Source organism: Podarcis cretensis (assembly GCF_951804945.1).
Source record: "Podarcis cretensis genome assembly, chromosome: 6".
NCBI classification, from domain to species: domain Eukaryota; kingdom Metazoa; phylum Chordata; class Lepidosauria; order Squamata; family Lacertidae; genus Podarcis; species Podarcis cretensis.
This window is the reverse complement of record NC_137175.1, coordinates 82,986,229-83,000,390: the sequence shown is the minus strand read 5'-3', so window position 1 is coordinate 83,000,390 and position 14,162 is coordinate 82,986,229. Positions and strand designations below refer to the sequence as shown.

The 14,162-nt window shown below is 44.2% G+C and overlaps 1 long non-coding RNA gene across 1 annotated transcript in view; it reads left to right on the top strand.

The window, feature by feature from the left end:
* The first annotated feature begins 357 nt into the window (after positions 1-357).
* LOC307219031 overlaps positions 358-14,162 on the top strand; it is a 59,613-nt gene continuing 45,808 nt past the window's right edge. Inside the window, exons 1-2 of the long non-coding RNA XR_013840276.1 lie at positions 358-407; positions 3,883-3,984. This is a non-coding gene — a long non-coding RNA (uncharacterized lncRNA). The remainder of the gene's footprint in view (positions 408-3,882; positions 3,985-14,162) is intronic.

The window sequence follows — 14,162 nt, the reverse complement described above, 5'->3', positions numbered from 1 at the left end:
AAAAGAAACTTGTCTGCTTTGGCTGCACTTGTCATCAGGGAGGAATTGGGACAAAGGGCAGAAGGTGAGGCACTCACACACCACCGTTACCATGGTGTGTGAGTGAGCATTTGAGTGCTTTGTGCTGTGGTTTGGGACTGTTGCTGTGGTAACTACAGTGTCGTTATACATAGTACACCTAGTCGTCTGCCTGCCACATGTCCTGGGATTGTGCCCCAAATGAAGTGGGCTCAAACTCCTTAAGGGAGAGTAGAAAGGGCCCCACTTTGCTCATAAGCTGATACTGGGGAAAGAAGGGAGGTATGTGTGAGACGTGTTAAAAGGTGTTAAGGGGAAAGCAACTAACTGGGTGATCCGAATCATGTCTGCTTACAAGTCCTATTGAATTCAACAGGACTTGCCCCTAGGTAAATTGGGGTAAGTTTGTAGTGTTAGCCCTATAGATCTTATAGTCATTGTTCAGAGAAGTGTGTGTGTGTGTGTGTGTCATAAATATATAGAGAGAGATGATAGAGATAGAGATAGGCGCCAGGCAAAACCTTTCCTCTTTAACCAGACCTTTGGCTAATTGACATCTAATCCCCTTTTAAAATGTGTTGGGGGGATTATTGTGTTGTTGTCCTTGTTTTTTATTTTTATTATGTATTTTATGTTTTTATATTGTGCTTTTATGTTGTGACCGCCCAGAGACCTGTGGGTATAGGGCAGTGTGCAAATTTAATAAATAAAATAGATATATAGCTATGAGAGATAGGGTGAACAAGACTGGATTATCTGGCTGGCATTTATTACTTGGTAGGCTCGGAGTTTCTGGACCAGGGGAGGGCAGTGCAAGGCACAGAGTGCCCTCTGGGAATTTACTCTGAAGTCGCTGGTGCTGCCTCTCTGCCTGCCATTGGTTGCTGTCCCTGCCGTAGAGTTGCTGCTTTGGGGATCCTCTGGGCTGGGAACCACTGAGCATATAGAATAAGAATTGTTTATTCTCAGTCAAGCCCACCCCTGTCTTTTTCTTAGAACTGGACTGAACTTTTTAACGACTGAAAATTCAGCTTGCGTTTTGTACTTTGCAGGGCTGTCTTCAAAGCTCTGCCAGAGTCAAACTGCCCTTTTCATTTCCCCAGAGTGTCCTCTTCTGAATTACTCTTCTGTGAGAGTCAGAAGTGGTGTTCATCATAATAATGGTGGCCCCTCAGCCGGGGAACCATTTCTCCCCTAAAATGTCATTTATAAGGGGGCATTCTTAGAAGTCTAAAATGGTCTCCAGTTGAATGATGGTCTGAAGAGCTCTGCTAAGATTATTCCACTCTGCCGAAACTCTCCTTAAGACTTTCCACATTTTGTGATGCGTGAGGCCATGAAACAGGTGGGGATTTCATTCAGATGTATTTTCTGTATGGATCCCTTTCACTGATATGTATGTTATCTCTGGACTGGAAGGGGATAGGCCCAGGACAGTGACTCATACAAAGATGCAACAGACTCAAAGACTTGGTCTCTCTCTATGTTACTGATCTTCTCAAGAGTCATTGTCTGATGATGATACATGACACAACATTGCATCGCACAACAAAGCATTCAGAGGAGAAGCTGATTTGAAACTGGGCAAAGCCATGAATCATGCAGGAGAGGGTTGGACAGCCTCTTTTGTGAATATGCATACCACTAGACCTTAACTGATGGCTAACAGTTATTTTGTGGTCACACTAGTGTGTCCTGGCACACACTTTAGATATTACAGTACTTGCTAATCCACCCTGGTTAATCCACAAATGGATTTCTTGAAACCCCAATCCCATTCTATGCAGCCATTGACACCCCAGAAGTTGCCTCATTCTTCTTTCTCACTTTCTTTCTGCTTATTTCCTCCTCCTCATGGCTCTCTAAGTAATTTCAGAACATTTGGCAGAGACAGTATTTTAGTTGACAAAAAATAATGTCATGTTTTTATAGTTTTGTTTTCCTGATTGTGTGGCTTGGGGAACAAGAAGTTTTTCTCCCAGCTGTCTGAGAACAAATTGATAGACTTCAGGAAGGAATTGCTTTCATATGCTATTCAGAAGCTCATAGCCTGCTGAACTAAAAACACCTCTGCATGCTTATTTGAGAGTAACCCCATCAAATCCAGTGTGTCTTACATCAAAGTAAGCTTGCATAGGACTAGGAATTCTAATCTGAGGTAATCATGGTAAAGAAATGAAGCAGAGTGGTCTTCATCCAGATTAAGTGGTCTCTATCCTAGATTAGTTAATCTACAACACTTTTGTCTCTGACACAACATATCACCGTTTCTGGCTACCTTAACTGCTGCATTATGCAACCCCCCAAACCAAGGAGATAAGTAACTATACAACCTTTAGAAGACATCAGAAAGCAGCCCTTTGTAGGGAAGTTTTTAAATGTTTGATGTTTTACTATGTGTTTATATATGCTGGAAGCTGCCCAGAGTGGGCGGTATAAATAATAATAACACCACCACCAACATCATCATTATGGAATCAAGGTAAAGGTAAAGGATCCCTGACAGTTAAGTCCAGTCGCAGACGACTCTGGGGTTGTGGCGCTCATCTCGCTTTACTGGCCGAGGGAGCCAACGTTTGTCCACAGACAGCTTCCAGGTCATGTGGCCAGGATGACTAAGCCGCTTCTGGTGAACCACAGCCTATTTTGTCCCTATTTTCATCAGAGAAATGTTGAAGGGTATGCATTTGGCAACATAAAGATAACATCACATGTAAATATAACTGACAGTGCTGTTTGTATGGCACTTCTCTTCTACTGTATATATGTCTGTGTTTTATGAGGAAGACTCAGTTTCAGATAATGGACTTCCAAAGATTGTGTAAACACATATCTTGTATGTAGAATCATTCCATTACAGCAGCCTTCACAAAGCTGGTTGCCTCCAGATGTTGCTTGTCGTCAACTCCCATCAACCCCAGCTGGTTGACAAAGCTAGAGGTGATAACTACAGGTAGATATATTAAGTTCGGAAGAACATGAGGGAAAAGCTGGAACAATAACTCAAGCTGATGTTCCAACATCTAACATCCCAGTCTTATTCCCATTCATTTCTGTAACATTTTCTACCAAGGCTAAGACTACAGGTCAGGTACCTATTCTGAATTCTGGGTGAATTATTCATTGTACCTGAACTCTTCCCCCTAGGCACTCTAAGCATCTTATATGTGCTGAGCACAGAGCTTTTGGACTGAACAGGTACAAAGGCATCTCATGTAGAATGGTTTTTGTTCTCGGATTGAACAAGAGTATGGTGATTGCCTCTTGGGCCTATAAATAAGGAAAAGGCAGATGGGCTGCTGTGATGGATTCTTCTATAAGTTTGCTCCTTCCTTTTTAATTCTGATTACAGTCCTTAACTTGCTGAGCAATAGAGACTGAAAGGAACTGTGAGAGGCCAGGCAAGTTCATGGGTGTGGTTGGGTCTTGGCCACAAATCAGTAAAAGGGTAACATTTTGTCTTTTTCATATTATCTGGCCTGCTTTGCTTCTGATTAATAAACAGATTTGTGCTTCCATTTCAGAAGCATTTCTTATGACCTCCTAAGATTTGGTCAAAGATGCTGAATATTCTACAGTAATGCAAACATGTCTGGAAAATAGTAATTTTTGCCTTTGTCATGTCTTACCAGGAATACTTTAGCATGTAAATTTCTGGCTTCAGATTTTTTTCCATTTTGTATTAAATAGCGTGACTCCATATTATAATACACTAGTGTGTGTGCCTAACTTATAGAAACATGAGGTAGCTTGCTGATGTTGAGGTGCATGAAACCTAATTCTAATACTTTATTGACTATGAAAAAATCCAAGTACGATGTAATTCATAGCAGAATCACAATTCTATTTTGCTCTTGATTACAGATCATGGCTATGAAAGAGAGAGCTTACCCACAGTCTCGGGTTCAGACAACGTGTGAAGCCAAACCTAAGCTGCCACACTGTACAGAGCTACAAGGATTGTGGGTAAGTACAGCAGTTGTGATTTCTCCCCAAGGAGCCTTCACATTCACATTAAACTATGGTTTGGCTTAGTGTTATATGCGAATGCTTCCATTTTGTGTTTGCGTTGACCTGCGTTTATTGTTTGCTGTTTATTTTGTTTTTCTGATATCTTAGTGTGTATTTTCAAAAGATGGTCATATTGTGTTCTTGCTGGAGATCTTTAATAGTAATAGTAAGAATAATGTTATTTTCTAATGCTTTGTTTTTGACATGAGCTACTTTGAGCCCAGCTTTGTTATTGGAAAAGAGGCATACAGATATCAAATCATACCGTTTATTTCGCTCTATAGGACGCACCCAACCATAGGACGCACCTTGTTTTAGAGGGGGAGAACAAGAAAAAAAATATATCTCCCCCCCCCTCTGCTCAGCGCCCCTACAGCAAAGCGACAGGATAAACGGAGCCCCTTCCATTTCTCCTCCCGCCTTCCATTTCTCCATTTCTTCCATTTCTCCTCCCTCCTTCCATTTCTCCTCCAGGAGGCTGTGCTCATGCTGTGCTCCAAAGGCTTCAGGGATAGCTGCCTGAAGCCTCCGGAACACAGCAGGAGGTCCAGCTGCACTCCGGAGGCTTCGGGTTCCTTTTGCTGAAGCCGGGAGAGGAAGACTCTCCAGGCTTCAGCGAAAGCAACGTGAAGCCTCCAGAGCGTGGTGGGAGCGCTCCCTCTGCGCTTTGGAGGCTTTGCGTTGCTATCGCTGAAGCCAAGGAGCCTGCATTCACTCCATAGGACGCACACACATTTCCCTTTAATTTTTGGAGGGGGAAAAGTGCCTCCTATAGAGCGAAAAATACAGTATGTTGCCAACCAGCTGATTGGTGATTCTCCTTTGACCATTATCAAATAGTAGTGATGAGCTGCTGTAGGTAGCTCCGCCTCTTTTAAAAACCTTAACCAGGCAAGATGCTCTAAACATACAAGAGCTAAGGGAGATTTCCATGGAAGCCATCTTCTAGGTCCCCACCATACCCAAAGATAAATTAGGCCGCAGCACCAGACACTTGACCTTGGTCTGTTCCCCTGGATTAATTTGGTGGGGTGGAGGAGATCATTTGCTTTCTAACCATAGAAACTGAAAGTATCTGAAAAAAGCATCTTCAGTAGTGTAATTCAAGATGAGTATTGAAGAGAGAACAATCCTCTTGCATTTGTCAAATATCTCTTTTGCCTGCCTGCCTTTTTAACTAATTTCAGAGCCGCCTTTGTGTGGCTAGAAAAAAGCAGTAGTGTCTTTAGAAAGGCACAAAATAAATCCCACTTACCAAGTGGGTAATCGCTCAAGGTCATCTGTTCGTTGTCTTTGTCTCAATTGTTTGAATTAGTAGCTAATAATGGGGCCGAACTGTGAATGAATTATTATCCGTGGGGCATATTTTGGGGAGTGTCAGGAAATATTACAGGGTAATTAAGGTTATCCAATAGCAAAGCAGAGTTACCAGCAGATGTCGAGTAATTACAGTGTTTAAAAAGTGTGGGGGTTAAAGTAAGATTATAGCTTTTATATTGTCTGCCTTTAGAAGTCATATTTGGAATTTATTCAGATGTGGATCTGCTGCCCTTTTTTCCTTTTGTTCTGATTCTGTCACTTGAATTTTGACTTCAACAAAGGCTTTTACTGGCTGGGAAGGGGGGAAAATAAACATCAGCAGATGGTATGCAGTGTCTGTATATAATGTGGCACGTGAGAACCTCTGAGGTGATTGCATCTGATAAGTATCCACAGCTATTTATATATTTATTTTTGCATCGTTGTTATTTTTTAGAGTATCTAGGTTGCATTTCTGTGCCATGGCACCCAGGGATTACATTCCAAAATGTATGAGGCATACGGTGGGCAGGGAGGTGGGGAAGACACAAAATGTGGCACTGAGGATTGCACTTTTCTGTATTAATAAATAAATAAATTGGATAGGTTAATAACAAAGTAAAAAAAAATCTAGTGAAACATTGTAATCAAAAATACAGTCATACCTCGGGTTGAATATCCTTCGAGATGAGGGCGTTCAAATTGCGCTCCGCAGCAACCCGGAAGTAATGGAGTGCGTAACTTCCGGGTTTTGCCACTTGCGCATGCGCAGATGCTCAAAATGACATCACGCGCATGCACAGAAGTGGCAAAAAGCGACACGCGCGTGTGCAGACATGCCGTCGCTAGTTACGTTTGCTTCTAGATGCGAACGGGGCTCCGGAACGGATCCCGTTTGTATCTAGAGGTACCACTGTATTAAAAATTTCCATATTCAACACTGCTTGAAAGAAAAATACCTAAACGGCCTGCTTCTGCTGCCTCATGCTTGTCCCATTCCTGCACACGCACACGCACGCGCGCGCACACACACACACACACACACACACAGACCCAGTGAATAAAAGTACTGACCTACGAGATTGTAAGGCAGGGGTGGGCAACCTTTTTCAGCCTGGAGGGTGTATTCCTTTGTGGGGAACCAAATTCTCTTCTGAGGATTAAATGTTGACGGTGGGCAGGAAATCAGCACTGAAATGGGTGTAGCAATAAGTGTTAATTTTACTTTTGTACACCAGACTGGTTTCTGCACATACTCACTCTTCTTTATCCTGTATCCAGAAAGGCAAAAGGCATGGCCAGAGTTCAGACACATTCCAGCCAAGCAAAAACACCCAGGGTGTGCACTGGGAAAGTGTTTGAAGGCCAGGTGAAGAGGCTTGAAGGGCTATCTCCATACAGTGGTACCTCGGGTTACATACGCTTCAGGTTACAGACTCCGCTAATCCAGAAATATAATCCAGAAATATTACCTTCAGGATGAGAACAGAAATTGCACAGCAGTGGCACGGCAGCAGCAGGAGGCCCCATTAGCTAAAGTGGTGCTTCAGGTTAAGAACAGTTTCAGGTTAAGAACAGACCTCCGGAACGAATTAAGTTCTTAACCTGAGGTACCACTGTACTGGGTTACATGTTTTCTCTCATACACACATAAAAGGTAAAGGTAAAGGTACCCCTGCCCATACGGGCCAGTCTTGACAGACTCTGGGGTTGTGCGCCCATCTCACTTAAGAGGCCAGGGGCCAGCGCTGTCCGGAGACACTTCCGGGTCACGTGGCCAGCGTGACATCGCTGCTCTGGCGAGCCAGAGCCGCACACGGAAACGCCGTTTACCTTCCCGCTGGTAAGCGGTCCCTATTTATCTACTTGCACCCGGAGGTGCTTTCGAACTGCTAGGTTGGCAGGCGCTGGGACCGAGCAGCGGGAGCGCACCCCGCCGCAGGGATTCGAACCGCTTAGGAAGTACAAAAAAAGGCCACAGTTTCTTGTACTGCTGCAAACTTGATCACACACCGAGAGAGACAGAGAGCATGCTGATGAAATCTCCCTCTGGTGGGTGGATGGGTGGTGATGTTCTGGTTGCATAAGGACTGGCGCCCAAAAGTAGAGTTCACTCTCAGTGTGTATGATAATAAGTTTCTAATAACCACCCAAACTCTTCTGTTCTATGATCTGTGTGGGCATTTTAACCACCCAAACTCTTCTGTTCTATGATCTGTGTGGGCATTTTTAAATCTTTCAAACAGTTCCCAAGTTGGGTTTCTTTTGTGGTGGTGGGAAAACTACTTGGCAATTGAACAGTATTTAATAAAAGATGGGTGAAGTTGTTTTGTGTGTGTGTGTATACACACACACACACACACACACACACACGGATAACCACAGAGACTAGGGCTTGCCAATCAGAAGGTCGGCGGTTTGAATCCCTGCAACGGGGTGAGCTCCCGTTGCTCGGTCCCTGCTCCTGCCAACCTAGCAGTTCAAAAACACATCAAAGTACAAGTAGATAAATAGGTACTGCTCTGGCAGGAAGGTAAACGGTGTTTGTGTGTGCTGCTCTGGTTAGCCAGAAGCGGCTTAGTCATGCTGGCCACATGACCTGGAAGCTGTATGCCGCTCCCTTGGCCAATAGAGCGAGATGAGCGCTGCAACCCCAGAGTCGTCCATGACTGGACCTAACGGTCAGGGTTCCCTTTACCTTTAGTGTGTGTGTCTGTGTGTGTGTGTGTGTGTGTGTGTTAAAGTTGTTCACATGTAATATACTGTTCTGAAACAAGCAAATTATTGCATTCCATTGTTTTCATTGACCATAACCCATTGGCTAAACCTCAAGTGTTAAACTGAATTATATTGGCAAACATTGGGAAGCTTGCAAATGTTGTTGTACCCACACTTTGTAGATTCATAATATGAAGTGTTTAAAATGTGTTTTGTATCTGCTGATAATACAGACAACTCCCATGAGGCTCGGCTGATGCAGCCCTCTCCCTCTTGGTAAGAGCATGGGGAAGTCTGGTGAGCAACACTACTCTACCTGTTCCACTCCACCACCAGCTGCTGCCCTGACCATTGGCCATGCTGACTGGGACTGATGGGGTTAGAGTGCAAGAATATCTGGAGGGCCACACAGCCCCATCCCTGCTTGGGAAAGCCATGGTAGGCCTTAAACCTGTGGCAGTGCATCAGTCCTATAGCTTCCTGCCTACTAGTGAGTGCCAGTGTGGTGTAGTGGTTAGAGTATCGGACTAGGACGTAGGTTCAAATCCCCACTCAGCCATGAAGCTCACTGGGTAACCTTGGGCCAGTCACTGCCTCTCAGCCTGACCTAGCTCACTGGGTTTTTGTGGGGATTAAATGAGGGGTGGGAGGTACCACATACACCACCTTGAGTTCTGGGGGTGGGGTGGGGAGGTGGAATATAAATGTCATAAATAAATACCGTATTTTTTTGCTCTATAAGACTCACTTTTTCCCTCCTAAAAAGTAAGGGGAAATGTGTGTGCGTCTTACGGAGTGAATGCAGGCTGCGCAGCTATCCCAGAAGCCAGAACAGCTATCCCAGAAGCTTTCGTTGTGCAGCGATCCCTCTTGTTGTTCTGGCTTCTGAGATTCAGGATATTATTTTTCTTGTTTTCCTCCTCCAAAAACTAGGTGTGTCTTATGGTCCGGTGTGTCTTATAGAGTGAAAATTACGGTATGTCTCATGCAAACTAGTTGTCGTGGGGGGTGGGAAGGTTGCCAAATATTTTCTATTGAGCATTGAACACAATGTACTTACAGTGAAATTACTTGACTGCTTCCAACCCAATGTATGTTGTGGCAGCATTAGAACATTGTTCAGATATTAACTCAGGACAGCAACACTTAACACAGAAAGTAGGAGAAGTTTAGACAAGTCACCAGACAGTCTGAGGATTCAGGAGGAGGGTTACATGAAAACTTTAAGAGTCATTAGAGTTTAAAAATATCTAGTGTGGCCCTGTGTTCAGTGCAAAATATAGAGCAATGTGTCTAAAAGCAGAAACACAAACCGTCAATTGACTGACTGGTTTCTTTGTAGCTTAACATTTGAGAAAAATATATGGTAGGCCACAGAAAGAGAACCCACACTAATTCGGCCTTCGCTTTTTATGATGTGACATGAAGGGGTGTCCTTTCATTTGTGAAGCTCAGGCTTGTGCCTTTTAAAGGAGTGGTTTCAACTGAACACATGCTTGACACCTCATTAAAAAAGAAAAACCATTGCAGGCAACAGTATTACCTTGCAAACAATATATTCAAAAAGCTTTGCAGAGATGGCAGTTTTTCAGTTAAGACATTTATTACACAGCAGCCCTGATAGTACTGTAATTATTGCACTCAGGGTTTGGTCCTGTTTGTGACATCTGTGTTTTGGCTGAAACCAGTGGAGGAATTTAGACCTTTTCGCCCCCTCATAAATTGAACGTGGAGATTATTGAGGGCAGGAGTTTATCTTGATCTGTATCTTCTGTTTGTTCTGCTCCTGAATCCTGGGGAACACAGAGATGCAAGTGTAGCCTTCACAGCAGTTAACTCAGTAATTCCGAACTCTGCCAGGCACAGGAGTGGGCTGTGAGAGAAAATCGTCCAAGATAGCCTTGCTACGGTTATCCATGTTCTTATTATCTCAAGTTTAGATTTACTGCAATACATCATATGCAGAGCTGTTGTTGAAAATGATCCGGAACCTTCAGATGGTCCAAAGATTACAAACTGGGACCGGTTGCTCTGATCATGTCATACCGGTACTTGACCATCTGCAATGGCTGCCCCTCCATTTCTGCGCTCAATTCAAAGTCCTGGTTTTAACCTTTGAAGCCTTTTCTGACTTGCGGCCAGGTTTGCATGAAGGATCGTCACTGTTTCATTCCAGTTGTTTCCTGAAACAGTTTTCAGACTGAATTATCATTCCTCCTGGTACTGTCTGGTGCCTAACTGTGATTAGAAACTAGAAAGCCACCATCAGGTTGTTGACCCGTTTGACTCCATATGATTTGCCTGGAAGCGTCTCTCCATGGTTTTCAGACGTGAGTCTTTCCCAGCCCAAATTAGGATTAAATGTGGGGATTTGGCAAGCAGAACATGTGCTCTACCACTGAAGTATGGCTTAGAGCTGGGCTGGGGAACCTCTGACCTTTCAGGTATTTCCTTGGCTCAGGGGTCGCATAACTCTGTACCCTCCAACATGTCTCCAGTGGAAATAGGGATGCCCTACCACACCCTCCGGGACGCGGGTGGCACTGTGGGTTAAACCACAGAGCCTAGGACTTGCCGATCAGAAGGTCGGCGGTTCAAATCCCTGCGATGGGGTGAGCTCCTGTTGCTCAGTCCCTGCTCCTGCCAACCTAGCAGTTCGAAAGCACATCAAAGTGCAAGTAGATAAATAGGTACCGCTCCAGCAGGAAGGTAAACGGCATTTCCATGCGTTGCTCTGGTTCTCCAGAAGTGGCTTAGTCATGCTGGCTACATGACCCGGAAGCTGTACGCTGGCTCCCTCGGCCAGTAAAGCAAGATGAGCGCCGTAACCCCAGAGTCGGTCACGACTGGACCTAATGGTCAGGGGTCCCTTTACCCTTTACTTACCACACCCTCCAATATTTCTCTGTTGACATCCTAAGGAAAAGCAGGACATTCCGGGATCAAATCAGAAACTGGGACAGCTTCTGTAAATCCAGGACTGTCGCTGGAAAATGGGAACTCTTGGAGGGGCTGACATTGTCAAATTCAACCTCCAATCATGCCTCTCACCCATTGACCATCTTGGCTGGAGCTGATGGGAGTTGGAATCTGACAACATGTGTAGGGCCACAAGTCCCTCAACTCTGGTCTAGATCTCACAAGGTGCTTCCAACAGTGGCAGATCCTCAACAGTGGCAGAGAAACAACTACCAGACTTTTAGAAGACACCTGAAGGCAGCCCTGTTTAGGGAAGCTTTTAATGTTTAATAGACTATTGTATTTTAATATTCTGTTGGAAGCCACCCAGAGTGGCTGGGAAAACCCAGCCAGATGGGCGGGGTGTAAATAAATTATTATTATTATTAGCTATAAGAAATTCATACGTGTATGTGACCAGATATGTCTAGGATCCCTCATGACTAGTGTTTTATTGTGGGTATATTTTAGAACATGCTTTTAGCACAATAATGGTGAATTACTGGTGGGTTTATTCCGCTTGGTTAGTTGTTTTGCAATGCTTCCCCAATGCTGCCACGTTGCTGCTGTCTGGCAGGGCTGTAGCACAACAAAAGTGGGACAAAAGTATTCAAGGTATATATTTTTTTTGGGGGGGGGGGTGGTCAACAGAAAGTTACAGGAGATGTACTCACTGGACAAGAAATTGAAAGAAAAATCACATTTGACCACCATGAGCCAAAAACATCATGAATGTTCAATGGAAAGCATGTCTGGAAATTCAAAAATCAGGAAGAGGGAGAGGGAAAGAAGGAAAAGAAGAAGTTAGGGGTAATATGGGATGTTTCCTTAGCTTTGAAAACAGAAATACAAGAAATGTGGGCATTGGTGGCAGCAACATCTTAACCATATATATGTTCTTTTATTATCCCCAAAGCCTAAGTGAACATCAAGGCATATTTAATGAAAATTATATTTTTCATTCATCTATCATTAATGTTAGCAAGATTTAACTACTGAAGGAAATATGATGCTGATTATTATTTACAGGTACCTCAGTGAGACTCTATCAACAGAGTTACTATAAACAGTCATTCCTGCATAGCCACTCTTTGCTACATGTTACTACAAGGACCCCTAACCTCCCCCCCCTTTTTTTAAGTTTAAGGAAAGATCTTGGTTTTCTACTTTTTGTTTTATTACACCTGGTAGCATTCCCCACAACTGATGGGATAAATAAATGATTCAGATGCAAATCTCTCTATAAAGAGCCCATGTTAATGGAAGCTGACAGTTGTGAGCGATGTAGTAAATGTGTATTTCAGCAAGAAGGTTGATTCAGTGTGTTGGCATTACCATGATCAGATTATCATGATGTCAGAATCTCAATTTTGAAGACGCACGGGCTGGTTGACTCTTCTGCGATTTACGAAACAGTGCCTGATTGGCCAGGAAGGCGACAGTTTCCTCATAAATAACAAGAGGCTTCCTAGAAAAAATACTAGGTGGTGTCTAGAAAAAGTAAACTTTAAACTTGCAGGGATCGTCATCACCAAAATATGATGGAGTTCTGGCAAAATGTTTACATATATTCGTTGCTATGATAGGAGTACTAGTCCAACAGTTGGCATGTTGTAGTGGTCCTGGGACTGCAGAGCAAAAGCAGAGCACATGCTGGTTTCTGCTGCTGGCTGGGCCATACAGGACCATTTGGGCATGGTACCTTCTGTCTCCCAGGAGGAACATCACACCAAGAGAAAGAGAAACCAGGTCTCATCCATCAGCCAGCTGCAGGCAGCTAGCTTCTCCTTTCCCTCCCACATCTGAGAGAACTCCCTGGTCCAATTAATCTTGGACTACAGAAGGATGAAGTAGTCCACTCATGCCTCTTCAATCTCCCATAGGAACGAGGGCTGTTGAGTCAGTTGAAGCACCTCTTTCCAAGCAAGATGAGGATCAGCCAATGAGGATCAGCCTCCCTCCCTCAGTATGCCCATCTGCAGCTCAGCACGCATGTTCTGGCATTATCCAGTGGATCTCTTTCACCTATAGTTTCTGTCCATTTCGCCTCCTGTGTTTTAGTTCATAAACTAAGGCCAGTTTCCTCTCACTCTCCCTGAAATGATACCTTGTCATTCTCTCTCTCTCTCTCTCTCTCTCTCTCTCTCTCTCTCTCTCTCTCTCCCTCTCTCTCTCTCTCTCTCTCTCCCCCCCCCCCCCCGCATTAAGTCAAAACAGCACCACTGTAATCTTTGGAGAGAAAAGAAGGTGAGAGAGAACAAGAGACAGTGACAGAAAGAAAGAAAACTGCCAATTTGCTGTTGTACTGAGCTCCCCCCACCCTTTACTGTATGAGCCACAGAGTGAAACACTTTTGCGTCTTGAGACCCCAAGCCAGCGCGCCCCCCCTGAAATAAACTACACACGGACACAGAATTAAGGTTGATGGGTAACATTAAGGCCACAACTTTATTGATTGCAAATTAAATGTGAGAGGTATTGGCATAGGCATTGGGTGAAGACTATAATGGACTACTGGTGTTGACCTTTAAAGCCCTAAACGGCCTCGGCCCAGTATACCTGAAGGAGCGTCTCCACCCCCATCGTTCTGCCTGGACGCTGAGATTCAGCGCCGAGGGCCTTCTGGCGGTTCCCTCATTGCGAGAAGCAAAGCTACAGAGAACCATGCAGAGGGCCTTCTCGGTAGTAGCGCCTGCCCTGTGGAACGCCCTCCATCAGATGTCAAAGCTATAAATAACTACCTGACATTCAGAAGACATCTTAAGGCAGCCCTGTTCAGGGAAGTTTTTAATCTGTGATATTTTAGTGTGTTTTTGGTTTCCATGGAAGCCACCCAGAGTGGCTGGGGAAACCCAGCCAGATGGGCGGGGTACAAATAATAAATTATTATTATTATTATTATTATTATTACTGCCCCAATTGACAGAGTCTATGTAGTTAAACCCATCAGGGCAGCAACATCAGGGTTTTACCCAACAGAAGCTTACCGCGAGGTTCCTATGATCCCAGCATGGCCCTAGCCCATCAAACAGACTTCAGACAAGATCCAAGACCCCCAGATTCCTTTAATGGAATACCTTTTGATCATTGAGGGGCAGGTGATGGCCACAACTCCCATCCACACACAAAATTAAGCCAATGCCTAACCGCCAAACCTG